Source organism: Marmota flaviventris, chromosome 16 (assembly GCF_047511675.1).
Source record: "Marmota flaviventris isolate mMarFla1 chromosome 16, mMarFla1.hap1, whole genome shotgun sequence".
Classification (NCBI taxonomy): domain Eukaryota; kingdom Metazoa; phylum Chordata; class Mammalia; order Rodentia; family Sciuridae; genus Marmota; species Marmota flaviventris.
Window position 1 is genome coordinate 71,945,418 of NC_092513.1, and position 27,021 is coordinate 71,972,438.

The following is a 27,021-nucleotide window of genomic DNA, read 5'->3' on the forward strand; positions in this document are numbered from 1 at the left end:
TTGACTGTGTTTTAAAGCTGCCCCTTTATTTAGTGATTAAATAAGGTCTGCATTGTATCACAGTCATCTACTCTAAAATTGAATATTGGTAAGATGGAGTGCTTTGGCTTTTCATTCCCCACCGAGGGGTTGAATGTGATTAGGTTGCAGTTCCTGCTATGCAGCAGCTCACCACCAATTGAGTTTCCAGGGCTTAGTGTCTGCCCTGATATTCTCCCTGGTAACTTTAATCGCTGCAGGCAAGCTCTCAGGTGAAGCAGGTGCCCACAAAGTCTGGTGTGGATGGGAAGGAGGTGCTTTGGTGTGCAATCTGGCATACCTGAGCGCCCGATCTGAGAGCATTCCCTGGCCATGAAGACTGCTCTTTTCATGGACTTGGGCCGTGGTTTATTCTTTCATCATAATTTGCCTAAGTGTGGTGGCTGAGAGTTTGGCTTTTGATTCAGGCAGGACGTTGTCACTTATAGTTTCTGTCCTCAGTCAGGGCAGGCAGCCTCAATTTCCTCATCTGAAACTGGCAATAACATCAAGCTAAATTCCATCAGATTTCAGGGAAGATTCAATAATGTGACATGGTGCAGGCACATGGAAGTCTTCATAAATGGCAGTCACTTTGAAATTAGCAATATATAGTACCCATCTGCTACTCCACTGCTAAGACCTTAGACCAAGCTTTCCACCTATCTGATAATTTCTAAGATTCATCCTGTAGTCTTCTGCTTTTTACATCTATTCAACAAGTATTTATTGAGAATCTGCCGTGTGCAGTTACCGTTCTAGTAATGCTCATGAGTGGGTGATTCTGAACAAATTAATCTGGAGCCCTTCCCCCATGACTGCAAAAGCTTTATCATGCAAACTTGTTTGTTTATATATGTTTACATGATAAACTTGTTATCATGCAAGTGAAATAACACTATAGAAATCAATAGAACTGTTCATTCTCTTCTCCTCAGATTAACATACACCGTGTTCACAGATTTTTTCCACATTGTGCATTGAACTAGTCATTTCAGCAGTAGATGGATATGGTAAATCCCATGGAGTTTATTAATTAAATAAAGTCTGGGATCAAGAAGCAATCCGAATGTGTATGCTGGATGAAAGAAAATATAGTAGAAATTAATAAGCTTGAAATTAGCTTTCTAAGGCTAAAACGTTTTAACAAAATGAAATAAATTGTGCAGTTCCCCCCAAATATTCACTTTCACCAATAGAATCAGAATTCACTTAGTAAAGACTCACATCAATTTCTAATGAGGGAATCAGAAATACATAGTCATTTGGACAAGAAAATCAATATAAGTGATAATTAAATACTATAGGGGATTAACAATAGAGGAATAAAAAGATCATGGAAGAATATAGTTGGGTTTTCGAGAGTATCAAGGAGGAAAGGAGCTTGAGAGGGTCTTCCTCCCCAGGTGGCTGCAGGTGGAGGCAGGGAAAGGGGGCAGGGATATCAAGCCCGCTGGGTGGTCCTGCTGGGGTGAGCCAGCCGGCGACCAGTGAGGACTGGTAGGCAGGAACACCTCCAGAAAGTCCAGGTAGGCTGAGGACGCGAAGGAATGCTAAGCTAAGTGAGGCAGTTCCAGGATCTAACTCCAAGCAGAGCATTGTGGTGGGGATCTCACCCTCTCATCAGTTCTGGGTCAAGAGCTTCAGGGCACCCTGAAACCTACTACAGAAAACACGTCGCATTTAGCTATTCCGGCACATCTGAAATAAAACAACAGAGGAAAAACAGCAACAAAAATTCTTCCTTAGCTTTGTGTAAGAAAAACACAACGGGTCTTAGTTCAGCTGTGTGCCATGCTTTACTTGAGACAGGGGTAGTTAAGAGTATTCATTTTTAAGCTTACTTTCTTGGCAGAGAAATATGTTCCTGGTTCAGTAAATGTGGTTTCGATTGGGATTGGAAAACAATATAATTCAGGATCCCTTCATCAATTGTCTATCAATTCTCCCGGGGAACAGAGCTTTATTAGCTCATGTCTCAGTTAGCTGCACTCACAATCATGCTGCATAACAAGCCACTCTGAAACTCAATGGCCTGTGGCTAGTAGCATTTATTTCTTGCTCACATATCTGCAGTTTGCCTTGAGTTCAGTGGATCAAGGCAGGGCTGGGCTTGGCTCCAGGGTGCTGTTGGGTTTCAAGTCTGCTTGTTCTTGTGTGGCACCTTCCTGGTGCAAGCAATTTTAAGGACAATGGCAGAAGCACAAAGGTCAAGGTCAATGTTCAAGTGCATAAGTTCTGCCAATTCTCATTGGCCAAAGCAAGTCACCCAGTTTGTCCTCAACATCAGTGAGGAGAGAAGTGTGCTTCCGCCCCAGAAATTAAGAGGAAGAGAGGGAATCTTTGATAGCCTGTAATCTCATGCCCCACAGCTAGTACTAAAACCCTAACTGGGCTCTGGACCAGTCCTGGTGTTTTCTGTCCCTTGGCCTTTGCTTCAGGGAGTGCGGTCCACTTACCTTCCCAGCTGTCCCTTGCTTGGTCATTGCACGATTGTCCTTCCATGGTCTTGGGTATTTGGGCACATTCCTTTCTCTCGTCCATTGTACCCGACTGACTTTCTTAGAACGTAGCGGACATAGTCACTACCGTAATTTTCTGCCAAGTCCCTAAAGCGTCATGTTTATCCCAGGATGTAAGGTGGGTGGACTCCCGTGAGGCAGGGGGTGTAAGTTGGGGCGCAGCTTATTACTGAGCGGAAAGGCAGTTCTGCCTCCCGACTCTAATCGCGGTTCTCCACCACGTCCCGACTCAGCCAGGTCCAGATTTTAATGTTGCCCCTTGAAATACATAGAGGACCTCAAACCTGGGATGGTGACTTTATGTAAAAATAGGGTCTGGGGGAGGCAGGTGGCACTGGGGGCCTTTTAAGCGGCCACCCACCTGTCCCCAGCTGACAGGTCTGGCCCCTGCCCTGTCCTGACGTGTGGTCCACTGGGGGCCCAGCGGCTCAGCGGGGCCCGCAGGAGGCTCCAGAGCAGCCCAAGTGGGTGAGGGCCGCACCCCCAGGTTCAGCTCCAGTCCCACTGGGAGAAACGGGGATCAGTGCGGTTCAGGAATCGATTCCAGCATTTCATGAACCGCGGGGCCCCAGCCGATGGCCGCTGCGAACCTGCCGCTAGCTGTCCCCTCCGTGAGTGGCGCACAGTTCCCGCGGTGGTGGGCAGTGTGTCCTCCGTCCACTGTCTGACGACCGCTGGGAAAAGGTAAGCGCAGGTGTGTTGCACCGGCCTCTGCGCCCTCCGGTCTCCACCGTGCTTCGTCTTCAGCGCGGTGGGTGGCGCATTGCTTGTCCAAGTGGGAGGGACCGGTCATCTCGGTCATCTCCTTCACGGGCTTCCCCTGCTCCCTGGCTAAACCTCCAGGGAACTCGGACCCCTGACGTCCCTTTGATTCACAGCAGCTGGAGCAACTGTGAAAAGGTTCAAGGGTTTGAGCTCTGCTTCCATCTCCCAGTGGGATTTCCTCCAGGCTTGGTGACATCAATGGGTCACATCCACGGATGTCAGGTCTTGCCTGTGCGGGCTTCATTTATTGGTTGGGAGTTGTGTTCTTCAAGAGAGATGATGTCATCCCATTTGCTCAGGCCATCTGGCACCTGTTGGTGGCCCCGTCCCCACAGTGCCTTAGTACCCATTTGGGAGTACCTATACTGAAGTCCTGGGACTTTAGGTGACATTTATCAGCAGCCTGTAGGAGGTCTCCAAATCAGTACTACCTCAACTGTGGCACCTGGGGGAAGGGACAGAGCTGAAAATTACCCAGGGGAAAAAAAAGAGAGGAGAGAGAGAGAGAGAGAGAGAGAGAGAGAGAGAGAGAGAGAGAGAGAGAGAGAAGAAAAAAGAAAGAAAGAAAAGGAAGCAACTGCACTAACATTCTTTTTGGTTTTTGACCATAATTATAGTGAAAGTGTAAACGCTGAGTTCTGGAATTTCCCCCCTTGCAGCAAACAAATAAAGTAGTGAATCAATTATTCATTCTGTTCCACTACCATGAAGGACTCTGGCCAACTGAGGTTTACAAGCCAGAATGTTGTACTTTAATTTTATAGATTTTATGACATGATTTTTCTAATTTAGTAGGTCAGGTTGTAAAAGTCAGTGCAATAACAAAACGTCCTTTTTAAGAAAAAAAAAAGTTGTTTCTAACACTTTCCCATTCACTGTGTAAAGAATCATGAACAGAACTCACATGACTTTACCATGTTTCATTTTGGCATAACGTGGTTAATGTTTAAATGGAAACTTCAGTATATTTTTCTGTAAATTAAAAAAAACTGGGGCTTGGTTGTGGCTCAGCGGTAGAGCACTCGCCTCGCATGTGCGAGACCCTGGGTTCGATCCTCAGCACCGCATAAGAATAAATAAGTGAAATAAAGGTATTGTTTCAAAAAAATGGTCTATTGAAGCGCATCTCTGCCATTCCTCATTCATGGGGATTTTTGCAGCAAGCAGTCAGCATTCCACACGTGACCTCTGAACACAGTGCTGCTTTGGGCCATGTACTTGACAGAGTTTGGAAGAGTATCTTGGTATCACTATCTTTTTCAAAAGATCCAACTTTTTCTGGGAATAGTGGCCCACGCCTGTGATCCCTGTGGCTCAGGAGGCTGAGGCAGGAGGATCACAAGTTCAAGGACAGCCTCAGCAATTTAGCAAGGCCCTAAGCAACCTGGCAAGACCCTGTCTCAAAGAAATAAAAAGGGCTGGGGGATGTGGCTCAGTGGTTAAGCGCCCCTCGGTTCAATCCCTGATACAAAAACGAACAAACAAACAAACAAACAGAAAAGATCCAACTTTTCTCTCTGCCTGTGCTGTGTTTTCTTTGGGGTCTCTTTGAACAGTGGATGAGTATTCTGCTATATTATGCTAGTGTTATTGGGTTAGCCATCTGCTGGAAGCTTCTCAAGAAAATTGTGAATCACAGTGAAGAGTCGTGTTGTCTGTCAGATGCCCAAGGGTTAAGTCCTGTCACTTAGCTTATAGTATCAGTTTGATATTAATTTTAAATTGTGGAACTAGATGTACACCTTCACATTTCTGCTTTTCTCTGCATCTCCCATTATGCTTTTCTTTTTAAATAGAAAAATATTTAAAACATTGTTGGACAGGCAGAAACTTGTGTCTGTAACTCATGGGCTGTATCCAGATTCAGCGGAATGGTATTTACATGTTATTTTTGATTTTCCATCAGTGTCTTGCATTAATGCAAGATTAACTGCCTTGTTGGTTAACCACTCTTGTTGTGGGTATAAGAAACAACAGAAACTTACCTTGAGGTGCCAATATTGCTTGTTTTCTAGCAATGAATTTGCTCAGTGCAATTGTTGGTTTGATGACTACCTTATTAATTCACATTTTGTACTGATGTAGGTTTAAAAGAGAGTTTATTTTGCTGGGCATGGAAGCGCATACCTGTAATCCCAGCGGCTCATGAGGGTTTTGCAGGAAGATTGTGAGTTCAAAGCCAGCCTCAGCAACTTAGTGAGACCCTATGCAATTCAGTGAGACCCTGTCTCTAAATAAAACACACAAAAAGCCTGGGATGTGACTCAGTGGTTAAGTGTCCCTGGGTTCAACCCCCCGGTACCAAAAAAAAGTTTATTTTGTGTGTATGTTTAGAGCCCTTGGATTTTGGTGAATTATAGAGGAGTGAGGAATAGAAGAATTGATGTTTGCTGGTGAATTCTTGAACAGGCAAGGGACCTGGTGATACCACCAACAAGGCCAGGTCTGTGTGGGTGACTCTGAACATCTGAAAGCCTGTTGTTTTACTGGGTGTATTTTATTTTCAATATATCAACTTTTGTGGATTCCTTTAAAATCTGCTCAAAAGTAACACTGTCAAAACTACTAAAAAGTATGTAAAAAAATTGTGCTGTTGATTAGAATTTGTTACTTGGATTTAAAAAGATACAGCCTTTGTAGACATGGTGATGTTAAGAGAAGGTCATATTGGATTACGGTGGGTTATTTAAATAAAAGGACTCTTGTCTTTCCAAGGAGAGTGAGATGGAGACAGAGACACACGGGTGCACAGGGAAGAAGCCATGTCACCCTGGAGGTAGAAATTGAGAGGAGACAACCAGAAACCAGGAATTGCGAGCAACCACCCGAAGCTAGGAGAGAGTAAAGGAGGATTTCCCACCAGCCCTCTGCTGATGGCTCACACCCTGTTCCCGCCATCAGTCTTCTGGAACTGGAGATTGCCGCAGTCTGGCTGGGCACAATTCAGGAGCCACTTGTCAAAAGAAACGAACTTTATTTTTAGAACCACACACGCCAAACAAAACAGCTCCTCAGGTAAAACCCTCAGAGCCCAACTGCCACCATCGGCTTCCCACAAGCCTCTCAACCTCCCCCACTCCTCCTGCTCTTGAGGCCAATTGGCTGGGTCGCATGGGCGGAGCCAAAAAAGTCCCCCAATGAGCAGCTCCGTGGTCTGAAAGGGCAGGGAAACAGCCCAATGAGCATCACCGCAGAGGAGCCAATCAGCTAGAAGTTGCTGGGGCCGCTGTGAGCCAATGATGATTGTCTGGCAGTCTGAAAGTTTGCTGGGGCCCCTTCTGCTGTGGCTCTCAACAGGAGATAATAAACTGACCTTGTTTTGTGCTACCCAGTTTACGAGAGCAGGTTATGGAAACCCTAGGAAGTGAATACACAACACCTCCCTATAGGACATCAATATCCATTGTATTTCATTTTTCAAGTTTTACTTGTTTTGTACTGGGTATTGAACCCAGGGACGTTTTACACTGAGCTACATCCTCAGTCCTTTTTATTTTTATTTTGAGGAAGCAAAACCTTTTCTAGTTTCCAAGATGAAAAAAACCAAAAATCCCGGGTGAGGGCTTTGGCCGGCTTTGCCAGTGTGGCTGGGTCAATGAGGACCGGTGGGTGGGCTCCGTCACACGTCCTGCCCTCACAGGGCCTGCAATTGCCAAGCAGTCACAAAGGCCACAAAAGACAGCAGGAAACCTCTGAACATGACCAGAGGTGGAGGCCAACACACCCTCTGGGTCTCCAGCCAGCCCTCTGTATCCACCATCTGTCTGATGGGCCGGAACAAGAACCCAGAAACAGGTGGAACTACCAGGGTATTATCTAGAAAATAGTTACAGAAGATAGATGCTGTGTAGGCTATAGCAGGACATTGTTGTGGTCCCCAGAACCCTGAATTTCATGTCCACTTAGAACAATGGGATGTGACCTTACCTAGAAATAAGCCAATGAATGCCAGGGGCCATTGGAAACTAGGAAAGAGGCCAGGAACACATTCCCCTGTGAGCCCCAAGATGAAGCCAATGCTGTCAAACCTTGATTTTGAACTTCTGGCCTCTGAAACGTGAGAGGGAATAAACCTCTGTTGCCTTAAGTTCCCAGGGGGCGGTACCTGGTCGTGGTAGCTCCCATAAGCTGGTGCCGATGATGAACTCGAGACTATCTCGTTTTCAATACCACTGAATTACAAAGTGCAGTCTTTAGAAAACACAAGAGGGTTAAAATTGCTTAATAAGAAGTGTAGTTATTTGTATCATTAGGAGGAACATCCTTTGTTTGCTAAAAGAGAAAATTAAATTTTTTTATTGAAGTGGAAAGATTTGCCTATAATACTCATTATAATTAAATATGCCAATTTATCACTGATCGTCCTGATTATGAAACAAAATTACTTTAGAGGATGGGAGTGTGAATACCACAAGGACATTAAATAAAATATATGGAAGGGAATGAGGGAATTTCCACAGACTCGCTTGGTTCAATCAAGATTTTTCTAGAGTTGCGTTCCATTTTCTTTAACGATAATATCATCTATCTGCACGTCCATGGGGAGAGAAGCAGGATAGTTTATGAAGTGCAATTACTTTCAAGCTAATTTGATTTGGTATTTTAAAGACAAACAATTCCCAACATTGGTCTTTCGCTCTGTGGTCCTGTTACCAAGTTCCTTATGAGGAGGCCCAGAGCGCATGGTTAAGGCAAGTTCGACCAAACCTAGTTCACAGAAAACTCTCTAACCTCTTCATTTGGTTTCTTGGCTTATTTTCTTGAGAATGGAAGAGCTGTGACTTTTGCACTATTATGAAACTTGACAGAACCTTGGCTTATGTTCTACGTCACACATAAGTAATCTACTTTGAATAGTTCTGTCGCATACCGGGAAATAGAATTTTTCCCTCTCTGGGAAGGTCTGGTCTATGCTGTTCTTTTTCCTTGTGATGCAGTTTTATGGGTCAGCCCGACTGGGTGGAAGGGTACTTACTAAAAAATCACTGGCAATAAAAACTTACTCGTGGGCGTGCGTGACGGTGTTTGTGTGGGCTGAGCTGACGTGAGTGGGGCCATCTTGAGTCATAGCCCCTGTGGTGGCCATGGTGAGCGCAGTTGGCCCTCCCCTCAGGGCTTCCCAGTGTATTGTAAGTAGAACAAACCACTGGAGTGGAATGTGGAGCTTTAGGACCTGGACGGTGCCTGGCTCTTGGATATTAGCTGCGTCAACCAGGTGACCCAAATTGCAGGGCTCCATTTGGCCTTGCTGCTGCCCAGGACCAGGCTTCTGCCAGCAAGTCCCTAATCAATTGCACTCTGGGCAACCCTGGATCTGTCCACCTCTTTGCTTGGGCTCAGGGCACCTTGAGGCCACCAGTTTGTTCCAGAGCAGTGTCCCCATAGAGATGAGCATCTGGATTGGCAGACTGAGTGAAAAGGACTCTCCCACCGAGATGTGCCCACGTCACCCAACCCTGTGGGGCCTGTAGAACAAAAAGTTAGTGGAGGATCAGATCCTTTGTCCCCATTTGAGCACTCTGCACAGCATCTCCTCCTGATGTCCTTCCTCAGTGCTGCTGGTCCCGGGCCTTGGGTCTCAGGCTGAGCTGTCCCACCTGTTCTCTGGGGTCCTCAGCTTGCAGATGGCAGATGATGACTTCTTGGCCTTCATAGTCCTGTGAGCCAATTCCTGTTTTATACCTATGCATGTGTGTCTTCCTCCTTCTCCCTGAGCATGTGTGTGCATGTATATGTGTGTGTGTGTGTGTGTGTGTGTGTACACACATGTAGAGCTGCTGAATCCGTTTGCAGTTATGACTTTGAAGGTGACTTTGGTGAGGTCCTCAGCTTGCACAAAGCACTCATTTTGAGCCATGCCTGCACATTTCCATGAAACCCTGCTCAATTGGGGCCAGCCATATTCCTGAGGTGGCAAACCCACCACCGCTTCTCATGCACCCCTCAGTGTCCCCGCCCTACCTGTGTGGCTCTTCATCCAGACCGACAGGGTTTTCAGGCTTAATTCTCCTCTTGCTTTATTTTTCTGGCTCTCTCTCTTCCGTTGCAGCCAACCTCCTTTACATTCTGAACAGTCCCAGTATGGAAGGGATTCAGTTTGGTCTCCAGGAGGCTGCAGGCATTTGCCCAGCCTCTGGCTCCTTGGGATCAGAAACCTTGGGGGCCTGGGCCAACTTTTTTCACCAGAACCTCTAAGTCAATTTTCAACCAGGGGCTATTTGTTCCCCTGCAGCCATCCCTAGGGGACATTTGCCAATGTCTTTAGGTGCTTTGGGTTGCCACACCTGAGGGAGAGCCGCTCCTGTGTCAGAACAAGTTAGGGATCCTGCAAAAATCCTACAACACTGGGGACAGCCAGGCCCTCACAGCAAATTATCAATAGGAACGCGGCTGAGAAACCAGTTCTAAGTAAAATGAATGTCACTGGAGTGAAAGAAGCTGCCCTGAGACCTTCACGTCCCCTGTTGTCTTAAATTTTCATTCGATGGATTAGAGACACACAATGATCTGCCTTTCTATTTTGCTATTTATTTCTGAGGCTTGGGTCTCCTAACTTTCCCTGATATCTTTATGTTTTCATTCTTAACAAATTTGTGGTGTTCACCTTTAGTCACCACCATGACATGCCCAGTTTCCCAGCGTTGTCACTTGTATGACATATGATGACATGTTGGCAATGCCTGGGGGTGGGACCCGGAGATTGTGCACTTCTGCCACAAACAGTCTCTTGTGGCCCCTTGTGGCAAAGAGGAAGGAAAATCCCATCTTGGATCTTAAGTCTTCTTTTGTGACATTCACACCATTACCCTGTTATATTTCCATTTCTTGTTTTTAGAATGAACAAAAACATTATAAAGCATTTTGAGAAACTAAATAAATAACAAAACTAAAATTTAGACTGATGAACACATGCAGTGTTGTGCATGCAATGACTCTAAAATACTTTTTTTTTGGGGGGGCGTACCAGGGATTGAACTCAGAGGACTCACTGAGCCACATCCCCAGCCCTATTTTGTATTTTATTTAGAGTCAGGATCTCACTGAGTTGCTTAGCACCTTGCTTTTGCAGAGGCTGGCTTTGAGCTCACGATCCTCCTCCCTCAGCCTCCTGAGCCGCTGGGATGACAGGCATGCGACATGGCTGCTGGCTAAAATCCTTCTAGTTGCCAGAAAAGTTGCAATGGGAAGTAAAGCAGGGTCTAAACTTGGAAGCCACAAGATTCACTGGGAGCTGAGCTCAGCAAGGGGAGAAGAAAGTCAGGGTAATATTGTTCCTTGAGGGGCAAGAAAAAGACAGGTGGGATCCCCTCCCCGGCAGAGCTGAGTTGTTCCTACACTTTTGACCTTCGTCCTCTGACGAAGCCGTAACAGAGGATGTTTCCATCTGCCCATTGAGAATCATATAAATGCAGGAATTTTCATTAATTATGATGAAGAATTATACTTTCATGATACTGCATGGTAAATAACTGGGCAACTTGAATGGGTTAAAACGGAACATCTGGAACCAGAGTCAGAATGAGCTTAGCATGGCTGGGAAATGTCACAGTCCCTGGTGACCTAATTCCTCTCTTCATTTCTCTTTTTTTTTTTTCCCACACACAAACAGATTTCCAAATCCCCCATCCTCCTCCAGGCCATCTCTGGACACCTACGATTTGTCTTTGCTACTGTTGAAACCGGGACCTCAGGGGGAGCAATTCCCTGAGAGAAGTTTCAGCGCAGAGAGAACAACAGATGGCAGATCTTCATGGAATACTGTTCACATAGCCCAGCGCTGCCCTCTGATATTGAGTTTATGGTTAATTACTAAATGTGCTAATTGATTTTTTCCCCCAAATCGGTACACTCAGATATGTGCCTGGCAATTTTCAAGGACATAGGTGTGCAAAAGATAAAGTGTCATGGACATCCTCTAACACACACACCTACACATGCACACACACACACACACACACACACACACTCCAGAAATTACTGCAGTTGGAGAGATTTTAATGCAAATAATTGACACAATGCAGAATGGTAATGTGCAACAGGTACTACGAGGCTTATAAAGCCCAATGTGTTAAAATGGAACTCTTCAGGTCATCATGATATGCAAACCCTACACATCCTTCCCACGAATCTGGAGCAATACAGTAAGGAACATTATTAACTTGCTCACTTCTTCATCCCTAGCCCAGATTCTTGCGACATCAATTCCTGTGACTTCAATACATCTGACCTGAGATTTTTTAAAACTTTTCTAGGTCAAGACAGCTAAATTTGAACTTCAGATAAATAACCAATATTTATATAGTTTTTAGTGTAAGTATGTCCCAAATATTGCTGTGCATTTTATTGTATTTTTTATGGCAACCCTAACCCCAAGGATTGCTTCTTTCAACCCCATTTATCTGAGCCTGCTCCGCAGCCTTCCAGGTTAACATCTGCCCTGACCTCCAGCTTCATCTGCAAAGGTGAGCTTCCCAAGTACCTGACCTTATCATTTTTGTGAAATTTTGACAGAGACAATATAGAATGGGTATAAATCCAAACATGACGTGTGTGTATGAGTGTGTGTGTGTGTGTGTGTGTGTGTGTGTGTGACAGTAATAAATCTTTGACCACCTCCCTGTTACACTCAGAGATGTGATTCAAGGGAGGCCTTGTTTCAGACAAATGCACAATTTCTGCCGCCACTGGTTTTGGGCGCCCCCTGGTGGTCAAAGCTTGCCACTCGCTCATGGCCACCCACTAGATTTGCGGATGGGGCACTGGCGTCTAGCAGTCAAGGTAATTTAAACCTTAGGATCTACTCTGAAACAGGGATATGGAAAACAGACAGCAGGAGAGAAGGGGACCCTTGTGGGTTTGGACCAACGATAACCAAATCATAAAGAGAAGAGAGGGTCCTGCCACCTCTAGGATGAGGGGAGCTGTATCAGTTTTCCCTGCAAAAGACCAACATGGGCCTGCTCTCCTTGGTTGTTGTGAGCGTACCTTCTGAAGTGTGTCACAATTAAAAAAAATCTGAAATGTCCTAAATTTAATTACAAGGGTCAGAAGATTGAGGGGGAGAAGAAATATGGAAGTTAGTTAGCTAACAGCTTCAGGGCAAACCAATAAATGACTGTCACACTCCTGCGTGGATGCTGACTTACAGCTTACGGTTGACCACAGGTGCCATTGTGCCCTGTTTATATTAAACTTTGCAGACTATTCACTCCTGCCAACCCAACTGCAACAAGGACCTCCGTAGGGACTCTCCTCCTACCCCAGGAGTCCTGCCTTCAGTGACCCGCCCCTCTTAGCTGTAGCCAGTGGAGGTCCAGGGTAAACCATTCATGCTTCTTCTCCATTCTCCATTCTGAAAATGCTCTTGGCTCTTAGGGCCTGCAGACTTCCCCCAGCTGCTCTCCAGCCTTGCTGCTGGTGGTTGTGGAACTTGTCCCAGCGCCATCTGTAAGTCTCAGTGGATCCTTTTATTTCAGACATGTTTTGTTCTCCAGAGATTTGACTTAACACTCTGCAAACAAAAATGCCTTAAGAGCCAGGAGATTCTTAGGCTCCTTTGATCAGTGGTGGCCTTGGCTTCCTCTGACTGGAGAATTCACAGCCAAGTACTCTCCATTATATTCTTCTAGATTCTCTTTCATTTAGATTGTGTTCCTTAAGCTCCAGGGCATGCATATTCATATTTGTCAATATTTTGGGGTTTGGTAACTAAATAAGCACTGAAAAAGGACTATTGCTTTGGGCTGGGGATATAGTTCAGTTGGTGGAAAGCCTGCCTTGCATGCACAAGGCCCTGGGTTCAATCCCCAGCACCACACACACACACATGCTCGCTCTCTCTCTCTCTCACACACACACACACACACACACACACACACACACACACACAGTCTTGCTCTGAGGATGGTGACTTTCCCCCTAAAACTTTCCTTATGAAGCACATGACAATAAAAATATTATAAAACAAGGGTTCTTTCAGGTCCCTTCTTGTGCTGGGCAGAGCACACACTCAGCCTGGAGTCTAGCATTCTCCATTGCCCTCTCAGATCCTTACCCAATGTTGGTCTCCTAGAGGCCTCAGGTTACTCATCCAAAAGAATGTTTAAATTGCTTCTCCTACACCAAGTGCAGGGGGCGGGGCTTCTCTCTGGAATTCCATCAATCTGCATTAAGACCAAACCCACAAAAGGGAACCCAGTTGCCAACCATCTTCATCCTGGAATCTCTTTATTGAAGCAGTGACAGAGGAACACAGCCACCTCTGGAGGGACTTGATTATAAAATACTGTCTGCCCCTTGGGCTCATTCACATTCCAAACAGAATTCGTTTTGCAAACTAATTTTTGTCTCTGGGTTCATTCTTGCCTTAATGATCATTTACAATCCCTTAAAATGCCTAGGGGGCCCATTCTCCCAGTTCCCTTATAGAAAAAAGTATATAAATTGAATCATGCTGGGCTGCTGTGTGATTCCATTATGCGACTGCCTCCTTGCACATAATCATTTTCTTTGTCCTTTCTCCTATTTAATCTGTATATTGTCCATTCATTCTAGCAAACTGAGTGGAGGAGAATTTTCCCTTTGCCTCTATACCTGATGATAAATTATATACAGTAAAAATTATATACAGAAGTCCTCCCTTATCCATGGACAATACATTCTAAGACCCCACTTGGATGCCTGAAATCATGGATAGTATCAAACCCTATATACAATTGAGATAGCTGCTAAATGACTGACAGGTAGCATATACAGCATGGATACACTGAACAATGTCCCTGGTGGGATGGAGCAGGACATTGAGAGATTTCATCATGCTGTTAAGAATGTTGTATAATTTAAAACTTATGAATTGTTTATTTCTGAAAGGGAAACCTCAGATAAGGGGGAACTACTGTAACTTGAATTAACATCTGGGTTTAACTGGTAGTGTTGCTGATGTGTAAAATTTTGTGTTTTCAGGTTTTTATTAATGTTATTCTTTTCTGTCTTTCATCATTATTTTGAAGGGAATGTATTATGGAACACAAAGAAATATTAAAATTGCAAGAACATGAATACTAGTAAATGTGACCATTACTTCTTTTTTTTTAAACAAATATAATAAATTGGATAGATTACTTCACATAAAGTGTTTTATTTGAGCTACTGTTTTGCATTTGGACTATTTTTAACTAGCCCATATTCTGTCTAAAAATTCTTACAGGATTTTTAAATTCAATAGGATTTTTAAATTTAATTGGAAACAATTTATTGGATATTGGTTAAGAGAGGTTATTTCAAACTTTGTATGCAAGTTCCAACTCTTGCTGTCACTTTGGTGCTCTTCAGCAAGTTTTGTCATCTGGATAAAAGCTGCTATTGAATTTTCTTGCTTAGATTATGTGATTTGGTTCAGAGGAAAAAAAAAAAACCCCTGCTGTTATAGTGTATTTTGTTTCTCTATATTTTAAATGGAAAATTATGTAAGGAGGTAAGTTATACGTTTGTTTCCCACCTGTGGTATTTAAAATGTGGCAGGCATTCAGAGTTGTCATGAAGACTCAGGCCAAAAATGCTTTATTGCATATGATTAGCCTCATCTTACTTTTAAAATGGAATGAAATAGGGCCATCTTAATATTCATGTGTTCTATCGAACAGAGGATTGAACAATGAAAGTGGATAACTTATTTTCGCTCCCGATACAAATAGTTTTACCTTGCCATGTTTAGAGTCATTGTTTTGGCTTTGCATTAGAATACTGTGAAATGGATCACAAAATATGCTTTCTGAGTTGCACTTGTAAAATGATTTTATGAAATGTACTTGACCCCACTCTGTGCACAGAGGCATTTCAGACTAATCACACGCTGCTGGGTGTAATCACAGCAGCATGGACTGGTTTCCCTGCAAGGAGGGGAGGAGATGGTGTGGCCCAGGATACGGTGTTTAGTCCTCGCATGCTCACTGATGGTGGGCTTGGTGCAGTGGCTGAAACAGGATGAAATAAGGAGGGGTTGGTCCCAGGGGTACTTGGTGTCCATCCGCCTTACCTAACTGTCGGGTGGGTCTCCAGGATCTAATGAGTCAAGTTCCATCCTTTGCCCGGGGCCTGCTACCAACTTAAAGTTCTCCTAATCTCCCTGATCATCCTGGTCTGTAGGCTTTTTTGGTCTGGAATCATTTTATCTTTTTAATTAACTAATTTGCTTATTATTTTTATTAACACATCCATGGGATTCACTAGTATTTCCATACATGTATATAGTATGCTTTGTTTTTATCCAGCTATTGCCCATCCACCCTTTGCTACTCTTCCCAGCCCTGAGTAATCATAATTACTATTTGACTTTCAGTTAGTTTTCTTTCTTTCTTTCTTTTTTTAAGTTTCCACATTTGATAGAGAACATGCAGTACTTCTCTTTCTATGTCTGGCTTATTTTGCTTGATAGGATGCCCTCCAGTCCCATCCATTTTGCTGCAAATGGCAGGATTTCATTCTTTTATGGCTGAATTATAGTACACCATTGTGCCCATATACCATATATTCTTTATCCATTTATCTGTTGATGGAGACTTAAGTTGATTCTGTACCTTAGCTACTGTGACTAGGGCCACAGTAAATATGAGTATGCAGGTATCTCTTTTGTCTCTGAGTTCATTTATTTTGGATATATACTCAGCAGTGGATAGCTGGATCATATAGTAGTTCTCTTTTGTAGATTTTTTTTGTTCCCCATGGTGGCTACTATGGTTTAGATATGAGGCATCCCCAAAAGCTCATGTGTGAGAATGTTTAGAGGTGAAATAACTAGAGTATGAGAGTTGGAACCTAATTAGTAAATTAATATAATGACAATAGATTAGCTGGGTGGTAACTGTAGGCAGATAGGGTGTGGCTGGAGGACTTAGATGGTGGTGGGGGCTTTTGCATTTTGTCCCTGGTGAGTGGAGCTTTCTCTCTCTCTCTCTCTCTCTCTCTCCCCCCCCCCACCCCCCCATCCTCTTTACCCTGTTCTGAGCTGATGTTCTGCTTCACCTCGGGCCCATAGCTATGGAGATGGTTGTCTATGGACAGAGACCACTGACACTGTGAGCCCCGTATGAACTTTTTGTCCTCCCGTTGTTTGTGTCAGATCTTTTAGGCACAGTGACACAAACCAGTGGCTATACTAATTTGCATTCCCACCAACAGTTCCATTTTCTCTACATTTTACCAGCTTTTGTTCACTTTTTTTTTTTTTTTTTGGATAATTGCCATTGTAACTGGGGTGAAATGTAATCTCATTGTCGCTTTGATTTGCATTTCCCTTATGGTTGATGATGTAGAGTATTTTTTTTTTTTGCCATTTGTATTTGTTCTTTTGAGAAGTATATATTCAGATCCATTTGCCCCTTTTAAAAATTGGGTTGCTTCTCTTGTTATCGCTAAAATTTTCAAATTCTCTCTGTATTCTGGATATTAACCTTTGCCAACAAATAGCTGGCAAATGCATTTTTTCTCACTGTGTAGATGGCTCTTCATTCTTTTGATCATTTCCTTAAGCCTTGCACAAGCCTATGGATCAAAGACCTTAATGGAAGACTTGATACTTTGAAACTACCAGAAGAAAACATAGGGGAAACACTTCAAGACATGGGCACAGGCAATGATTTTCTGGATAGGACCCCTCCCCACCAAAGCATAGGAAACAGGAGCAAAAATTAACAAAGGGATTCTATCAAAGTCTTTATGGCTTCATAGTTCACTGTTCTCGCACCTGAGAAAACTCTTATTTTTCCTCTGTTTACCCAAAGCCTAACCAATTCCCATGACTCTGTGAAGCCCCTCTCCTCTCCTCCCAGCCCTGAAGTTACCTCTCCTCCTTCTGTGCTCCTTGGCCATGTAGTGCCACTTAGATCATCTCCCCTAGGACTGACCCCATGCAAACCCCTTGTGACCCGGACTGTGCACTTTTGATATTTTCTATTCTCAAAGTAGTTGGCACAGAAAAACCTGGTGCCTATGAGGTATCCAGTAAGAATTACTGTAGGTGAATATTTAAAAACTTAAAAATGTGGGTGAATACAATTTTAAAAGGTAGGAGGCAAAGGATGGTGTTTCCAAGCACAGTTTTTAAAATATCTCTGAATGCCAAGAGAGAGTGTGGTGAGCGTGTCCACATGGTGTGGCAGCTGCATCGAGAGAGGACACATATGCATTTCGCCCCATCCTCTGTTCAGTTGAGCTCATTTGGAATTTAGTAAACCACCTTGCTATATGAGTACTTGGTTTCTCTCCAATTTCAAATTTGTTCATGGAACTTTAAAAAGTCCTTTGTTTTAATGAATTGTTTAATGACACATCATTTCTCCTTTACATATGGCAAACTGGAAACCACCTATGAAAGTACTGTTTTTCTAGATCAAATTATTTTTAAAAAGAAGCAACAGCATGCCTCTACCTAAAGAAAATCAAACATATGTTTGATAGCATTTGGCTCTCGTGAAACCAATTTCTGAAGAACTAAATTTGCAAAAAAAAAAAAAAGAAGAAGAAGAAGAAGAAGAAGAAGAAGAAGAAGAAGAAGAAGAAGAAGGAGAAGAAGGAGAAGAAAGAATAAAAGATCAAAATTCTTACTTTCACTTGCTAAATTGATTTGAAAATTCAGACAAATAGTAGACAAAGAGAATTTATAGAAAAGAAAGTAATGAACCTTATATATAATAAAATGCAAAAAATAATTGTGATTCTTGTTCCTCTCTTGTCTATTTCTCATATGTGTTAATTATGAAAGCATTTATTGAAATTCATACCATCCAGGTTCTGGTGTTGAGATTTCACCAGAGGTCAGCCAAACCATCTGTTTCTTTCTCTTTTGTTGAAAACAACAGAGCTACATATTTAATGTGCCTTCAAAATAAGTTCACCCTCACTCAGTTATAAGATCTGTTGGATAAAATTTTGAGCTGAATGAAGAAACAATTTGTTGAAAATGAAGACCAGAAATGTGTGTGTCCTACCATGTCACACACACACACAGGGAGGACTTCCTGCCACTTGGAAGAACTGAGACACATAAGCCAGAAGGAAGTGAGAACAGAACCCAGATGGCCACTGGGATTGTTGTAAATGCAACAGAAATTTTGGTGTTCAGTCTTTTGCTGTGGCTCCAATTGAGAATCACAAGCACCCAGTTAAGACAAAAAAGAATGATAAATGATACTGATTTTGGTGGTAAATGATACTGATTTCTTCTTATAAGTGATTTATCTCTTTACCTAAAGAACTGTCCCGCAAAAGAGCTGTGACCTTTTGATGTCCCTTTGAGCAGAGATTGCAGCCAATTTAATAATCAAACAATAGAAGCAACGGTGTGGCCTGGAAATCAGCACTGAAAGCAGGACACCTGGAACCAACACAGATCGTCTACACCATGCTTTCATTGGTAAAATGCAGTATTTATCAAAGCTTGCCATAGTAGATTGAATGATGGGCCCCCCTCCCAAATATATCAAGCCCTAATCCCTTGGCATTGTAAAAGTAATTCTATTTGAAAATTTTTTTTTTTTTTTGCAAATATGATTAAGTTAAAAATCTTATCCTGGTTTTTCAGGTGGGTCTTAATTACCATCATAAGTGTTCTCAAGAGCCAGGAATGGTGGCACATGTGTATAATCCCATTTACTCGGGAGACTGAGGCAGGAGGATTGTGAGTTTGAGGCCAACCTGGCAACATAGCAAGACCATCTCAAATACACACACACACACACACACACACACACTCTTAGGAGAGACAAAACACACAAAGACATGTGGTTTAGAAGCTTTTGGAGGTTTTTGGAATTGTGGGAGGAATAGGAGAAAGCAATGGAGACATAGATTGGAGTAATGTGGCCACAAACCAAGAGATTCCAACAGCCCACATGTTCTGATTTAAGTATAAGATGTCCCCCTAAAGCTCATGTGTGAATCGATGCAAGACAATTGATTGGGTTAGGAGAGCATCAACTTCATCAATACATTAATCTACTGATCGTGATTAACTGGGTGGTAACTGTAGGCAGCTATAGTGTGGCTAGAGGAGATGCCGGTGGGTTTTTTTTTTAATAGAGTAAATTTCTATTTTATTTAATTACTAGTTATTTTTGCTTACATTCTTTTTTTATTTTTTTTAAATTTTTTTTTTTATTAGCTACACATGGCATTACGATGATCTTGGCAATTCATACATTTGAATCAATTGGGGTATAATTTCTCTTTTTTCTGATTGTACAGATTGCAGAATCACACTGGTCATAGAGTCACCTATTACATACAGCAATCATAATGTCTATTCTATTCGATGCAGGTGGGTTTTTTGGGATATGCTTTTGGGATTTATATTTGGTCCCTGGAGAGTAGAGGCCCCCCCCCCCCGCCCCCCCTTTCTTTTGGGATGACTTGAGCTGCTCTCCTCTGCCACACGCTTCTTCCATGATGTTCTTCTACACCTCAGGCCTCAAGAAATGGAGCTGGCCATCTATGGACTGAGACCTATGAAGCTGTGATCCCCAAATAAACTTTTTCTCCTCTAATTATTCTTTTTCGGTCTTTTGGTAACAGCAGTGAAAAAGCTGGCTAAAACAGAAGTTGATACCAAGAATCAGAGTCATTGCTGTGACTAACCTGAACATGTGGTTTAGAAGCTTTTGGAGCTTTTTGGAATTGTGGGAGGAATTTTGAGACATTTAGACATGCAAGCTGGAAAAACTTTAGATTGCTGTAAGTGGAACTTAAGGGACAATTCTGGTGGGAGTTTAGAGACTGGAATGCCAATAAGACTATGGATAGTAAAGACTGGGGTCACGAGGTTTCAGAGGAAAAGGAGGACTCTATTGGAAATTGGACTAAAGGTCATTCACCTTACATTCTGGCTAAGAAATGATCTACATTTTGTCATGTCCTGAGGCTTTCTGTGAAGCTAAAGTTAAAGGTAATGAACTAATTATGATCTGGCAGAAGAAATTTCTAGGTAGCACAGCATTCAGTGGGTGACATGAGTATTGTTGGCAGCTTTTAGCCAAGTTTATTGTGATAATCAGGAGCAGAAAGCAAAGCAGAAAGATTTGAAAAACTTAAATTTCATCAGAAAACAGTAAAACCAGGGCTAAGGAACTTGTGGTAATTAAAGAGAATACAACCCAACCACTAAAGAGAAGCTGCTAAGTACTTTACCCCAAAACTATAAGAAACACGGCTTAAGGACATCTCAGTAATTGGCAAGACCACACCCATCTCAAACTCAAGGATGTAAAAGTGAAAATTCTTTCGAGACAAGACGAGTGGGGCACCCTGCTTGAACAGGGAGTCCTTCGAAGTTGTTTCACCATGCTCAGTCACCCAGGCACTGAGAGGCTGCTGTAGCCATGGTCCTTAGAGGTTTGGCTACTGCTCAAGATGGTGGCAGACCATGGAGTCAACCACATGGTGCTGGTTCTGCAGGATGTTGGCATTAGAGGGTCATGGAGGCTTCCATCAAGATTTCAAAGAAAGGCCTGGGAGGCCAGGAAAGCGCAGCAGAGTTGGAGACCCTGCAGGCAGCTCCTGAAAGAATGATGCATGAGGAAGTGAGAAGGAAGCCAAAGCTGCAGTGGAGACCCCCAAGATTAAGAGATGCCAGTAACAGGGGATATCTGCTAAGGAAAGACACAGGATTGAGCCAAAACAAGCTGAGGTCATGTGGGCTGCAACCAGCAAAGCCATAGAGTCAGAGCTACACAGTCCTCTGGAGAGAACAGCATGATGCCATGTGCCCCAGATGTTGGACATAGAGCAACAGAACCTGTCTTTGCAGCTGGATTTCAGTCTTGCTTTGGTCCCATCCTTTTTCATATACCCTCATTTCTTCCTTGTATAATGGAAATGTTTATTCTGTACTTTTATATGTTAGACATATGTAGCTTGCTTTTGATTTTTATGGGGGCTCATGCTGAGAGTTTACCTTGAGTTTCAGAGGAAACTCTGTACTTGGAATTTTGATAATGTTGGAAGACTGGAGACTATAGGGATTCTTGGAAATGAACTAAAATGTCTTTAAATTGTGAGATAGGCATGAGCTTTTGGGGGATAGGGATGAAATGTTATGGTTTAGATATGAGGTTTTCCCCCAAAGCTCCTGAGACAATGCAAGAAAGTTTGAAAGTTTAATGGTGAAATGATTGGGTTAGGAGAGCATTAACTTAATCACTGCATTAATCTATTGATAGGGATTAACTGGATTAACAGGTGGAGTGTGGATAGAAGAGTTGGGTCCCTTGGGATGTGCCTTTGGGGCATATATTTGTCCTTGTTCGGTGGATTGCGCTCTCTCTCTCTCTCTCTCTCTCTCTCTCTCTCTCTCTCTCTCTCTCTCCTTCCTGGTATAATGTCTGGAAGTTCTTTCCTCCACCACACTCTTCTTCCATGATGTTATGCCATACCTCAGGCTGTGAGGTATGGAGTTTGCCTTCTACAGACTGAGACTCCCAAAACTGTGATTCCCAACTAAACTTTTCCTCTTCTAATTGTTTTTGTCAAATCTTTTGGTCACAGCAGCAAACAAGCTGACTAAAACACCCCAGAACAGATTCTCCCCTTAAGCCTCCAGCAGGAGTGTGGCCATGTTCAGCCCTGCATTTGGCATTCTGGCCTCCAGAACCATGAGACTAAAACTTTCTGTTTTTTAAGCCATCCAGTTGTGACAAGCTATTACAGCAGCCACAGAGACTAACACGCCCACCTGGTACAGGTCCTGGGGAGGATTCAGGTTGAGAAAGCATGATCTTTATGGCATTTTTCCTTTTTCCCCACTAATGTTCAGTCAAATATGTCAAGAGGATTGGAGAGTGTTATGATTTATCGATTTGAAAATAAGTGATAAGGGCTTTTCATGTGCCAGTCACTATGATTAGCTCTGGGGATGAAGCATGAATAAAACAGAATTCCTTTCTCTCTCCACAGGCCTTACTTTTTAGCAAGAAAAAAAAAATGCTTCAAGTCATGAAAGCAAAGGGACAGGGGGTTAGTGACATTGACTTCAACCAGGACAATCAGGGAAGATTTTAGCATGATGTGGACACTGGAAGGTGCTCTACCGGGGGACGGGCCTTCCAAAGGCAGGTAGCAATGCTAACAGTGTGACAGTCTGCAGAGCCTCTAGAAAGGCCGACAAGATCTATGTGCTGGAGACCCACAAAAATCTCCAACGCCTCCTTTCCACACAGCCCTCTACAATTGTAGAACAATGTTTTATTGTTTGTAAGACTAAGTCTAAGGACTGCATTTTGATGAGTTTACAATTCAACCTCATGGATCCCAAATTGTTGGAGAAGCTGCTGTATATGTATGAGCTCATACAATGTTTGTCCCATAGTAGGGATTCCCAGGATTTTAAATGAGTCTGATATTTTAAAATCCTTCTACCACTTTTATCCTTGGATGGCCACCATAGTTGGTGGGTAGGCAGTTTTATTGTATTAACTATGGCCAAGACGCTGAACCCAAATACTTTTTGTATAATTCTTTGATGTGTTGTCAGACTGCTGTGTGCATTTTTTAAATGAAACTAGTCTGAAGATCTATAGAAGTCTGGTTATTCAGGCAGTAATTACCTTATGAATTCATGAAAATGACCACAGGCTATGCAAATGACCAGCTTTGGGCTGCCCCCTCACCTTTGGCAAAATTCTCCTGCTATGGATGAAAAAGACTTTATTCTTAGGGTTTAACAAGAAGTAATTTCTAATGAGTTGTCTAAAAATGGAAACGTGTTTTTATTTTTAGAATGGGGTCACTTTAGGAGACCTTTGTATATCCTACATGGGGAATTCAGATGAATTGAAACATTTTTGAAAATCTAGTCCTATGCAGTCTTTTTAAAGAGCCAAGCTGCATTTTTGAATTTCTCTAATATAATGCAGACCTCCACCATTTAGAACAATCACAGTTGGCCTCATTCACTGCTCGGAGCAGGGATAAGCCTCCGATACAGCTTCTCAGGTCATGGGGGAACTTCTCTTCGTTCAGGTGGAAGAGTCTCAGTTACATCTGCAGCAGTGCCTAATGTTCCCAAGCCCTATTCCTCTGTTTGGTGAAATGAACACAAAAATTTAAATGGGGGTTGTCGGCACCCCTTTTCTATTGGATAGAAATTTGCAAACCCATTACTATGATCTGAGCTGTAATTTTATTGTATATTATGATTAAATTTGTTTGCAAGATTGAAAGTCTTGTTCCTTTTAAAGAGCAGAAGCATTTACAGGCTTGTCAGCACTAATTCATATTCTAATTAAAAAAATCTCTAAACAAGAATATCAGTCCAGGTGTACAAACTTTACAGTGTCAATCATTTCTCATTAGAAACTACTTGTCTTGTAGGAGGAAAGCATTGCTAAAATCTTTTTCTTTTTGAGGGAGATTTTTTTTTAAATCAATTTTTATCCTTTCACATTGCTATGTTTACTGTAAATGAAAACCATGAGAGGACCTTTGATAACAATATATATCTGATTATTGCTTTAATGAATACATGAATCACAAAGTTTCAAAAGATTTTCCTTGAGCCCCCCAAAAGACTTCTAGAACGTTAAGTAGCCTGAGCAGAAATGTTGTCATTGGGCTGTTATCACCAGTATCCTCTCTTGAAGGAGTTCTTTCTTATTTCCTATACTTAAAAATATATATATAATTTCCTTTTCTCTTTTTAAAAAAATTTAAGAATTAATTTTTATGTTTTAACTGTACATGAAAACATAAAGATTGTACATATTAATGAGATACCACAGGACGTTTCCATACATGTAGACATGTGTGATGTCTAAATCAGGCTAAATAGACCTGATGGCTTTTATCTGAATGAACAAATGAATGAATGAACTTGTTCATGTGTTTGCATGTTATATGTGTAGCCTATCTTTATTGTGACTTTATTTTCAACATTCCCAAAGGATAAATCCAGGTCTGTGCGTGACCCCGGTGGTTCAGGGAAAAGGAGGATGTGGCAGCTTACTCAAAGCATCCAACTGACTTCTTCTTGGTGGACGGTTTAATGTAGTGATACCAACAGAAGCATGAAAGTTAGACTCTCTGTGTGTAAAGTTTGTTATTCTTAAATTACAGTCTTGCAACCACTTAGCTATGGAGCCGTGTTCTGACACACATGTCATGAGGTGGTACTGTCTGGTGTGGACATCACGGAATGTACTTCCACGACCCAATATGCCTATGGTGTCACAGTGTGAGGGGACAGAGAGATGAGGGTGGTGGGAACACAAGAGAATAAGTCTATGAAATGAGCACACTGTGCTGACCCCTGCCCAACAACCTGCAACCTGCCTGCAACACTGCCTGGCCTGAGTAGGAGGGATAAGTCACATTCCTCAGCAAACTGAGGCAAGGGGTGAAGGACAGGCAGTTAGTGTAGGTGATGAATGATGGGGGTCAAGAGGATGATGATGTTCACCACTGGTTATCAAGCAGAGAGGACAGTGGGCTGTTAACCTCTGTGATCGTGCCCCCAGGCACTCTGCATTGCTAACAACCTGGCATCCATGCTCTTGGTCACGTATGCAGGGAATGAAGAGAAGGCAATAGTCCAAAGGGGGGTTCTGGGGTCTATAAAAGAGCCAGACACCCCCTCCCGTGGACACCCAGCTCTGGGGCCCCTTCACTTTGGAGAAGTCTGTTGCTATCACTTTCTTTAAATGTACTTGCTTTCTACACTTGCCTTGGAGTTTCCCAGGTGTTTAAGCTTCAGCATGGGGGACAAGGATCTGGTCCTGATCGATAATGGGGTCCTATGGGACCACTGTCACACAGGGGCCCCTGGTCGGTCAAGACGCTGTTATGCAGATGCGTGATTCTATCAGATACAACAGCGGCCTAAGATTGTTTTCTTCGTAGCATCTTCCACTATTTGTATTTACTTTCCTGTGCCATTATTTTCCATCTGCCCCCACTCCCCATCTTTCCATATATGGCCCACGAGATCTTTCCCCATGAGCTCTTGTCTGGCGTAAAACAGACACTCAATAATTCCCGCATGAAGGTGAATGGAAGAATGAATGAGTGAAGCGTTCCTTGTATTTGTAGGTTATTTATGACGCATTTTGTGGTTTCTCTGGCAGCACTGTCTTTTCCTGCTGTCTTTCACCTGACCCTCTGCAGGGGAGGTTGTCTAGGTAGAATAAATCACCATAGGAGCCATCGTTGAATTTGGCGGGGAGTCTTGTAGACCTGTTTTCCCTCGCCTTGTGGGGCCTCGGCCGCAGGTACTTGACAAGGAGCGCAGATTGCAGAGAGTTCCATGAGGAGGGTGGAGCACGGCCTCTGGCTTCACTGTCCATCTACCTCACTGACCAGGCAACAAGGAGGACCCTTTGTTGCAAATTTCCCAAAACTGTGCATATTTAGACTGATTTTGTGGCCACTTGGTAGGAGTGAGTAGACAGATGCTGCTATTGCTTTTTAAATGAATGTCACGATCCCAGAATGGATTTGATTAATTATTCAAATTGACAGTATTTCTTTGAGATTTCAAAAACACACCAAAAAAAAATCAGTGATAGATTGAATCTGTACACAAATTTACTTTATATTACTATAGATATATTTTTAAGGCTTATGTCTAATACGTGACATCAGATTCTTCTGGCATTGAGACGAGTCCATGTCTTTGTGTCTTCTACTATTACAGAATGAAGCAAAGCTGATAGCGATATCAAAATGTCAGGTATTTTTTTCTCATGTGACACATTTAATGCTTTTCTGGTCACTACCCTTCATTGATCCTCTCTGACCTTCCAGCTATAGCTTAGTTACACATCTGACTTTTTTTTTTTACTTTTTCTTGATCAGGCTTTATATTCTAACATACTTTTCTGGATTAGAATTAAAAAAGTAAAACTTACCAATTCACCATGATATTTGGTTAGCAAGAGACAGCCAAGCTTCTCCTGGGGCAACTGGTTATAGAAAGGTACAGTAGATACTAGATATCATTTGAAAGTTTAAGCACGTGTAAATTTTGCTTTAGATTTTAAACAGTTTTTCCGTATGCATGTGGTAGTATTGACCTTGTTCTGGGCTTGGGTTTGTTCCTTTTTACAACAGTTTTCATCTAATTTGGCTGATGAAGAGAGAAGAATGTACGCTGTGAGCGCCTAGAGTGTTTTGTGTTCTAGGCCAGAAAGTTTGCAGGTTATTGAGCAACCATATCAACTTGATGAAGGAGGTGGCATTATTTACTGAAGAAATGAAAACTCAGGGAATTGCAGGTCTTTGATATTATTCACTGAGTGCTCAAGCTGGGGTGCTCGTCTGCTGTTTGCTAGGTCCTAAAGTGCATATCATTTTGATGCAGTCAGTTGGAGAAAGAAACTTGCTTAACATGGAGAGTTTCCTTTTAAAATTTTCTATCCACCTAAGAAGACGCCGCATTCCACCGCTGGCTGTGAACTTATTACATTGGAATTGAAGCAACATGAAGTGCCAGAAATGATTTGCAGAACAGGGTCTCCTTGGTCTCCTTTCACTGTGTAAGTGATGGAATTAAATGGACTCGGTGCTTTGGGGGCCATGGGAAGCATTTGGGGATTTGTTAAGAAATCAGCAGAAAATGGAGAATGATGTCAGCAATATGGCCAAGTGGCAAGCCCCAGGCCTCATTGCCCCACAGAGACACATCGGTTAACAATAAGCCTTCAGGAGAATTCTAGTAAGAGGTCAGAATCCCAAT

The 27,021-nt window shown here is 42.7% G+C and overlaps 1 long non-coding RNA gene across 2 annotated transcripts in view; it reads left to right on the plus strand.

Moving 5' to 3' along the window:
* The window catches only part of LOC139702151 (uncharacterized), a 158,735-nt gene that overhangs the window by 83,511 nt on the left and 48,203 nt on the right, over positions 1 to 27,021 (plus strand). The gene's annotated exons all lie outside the window — the stretch shown is intronic.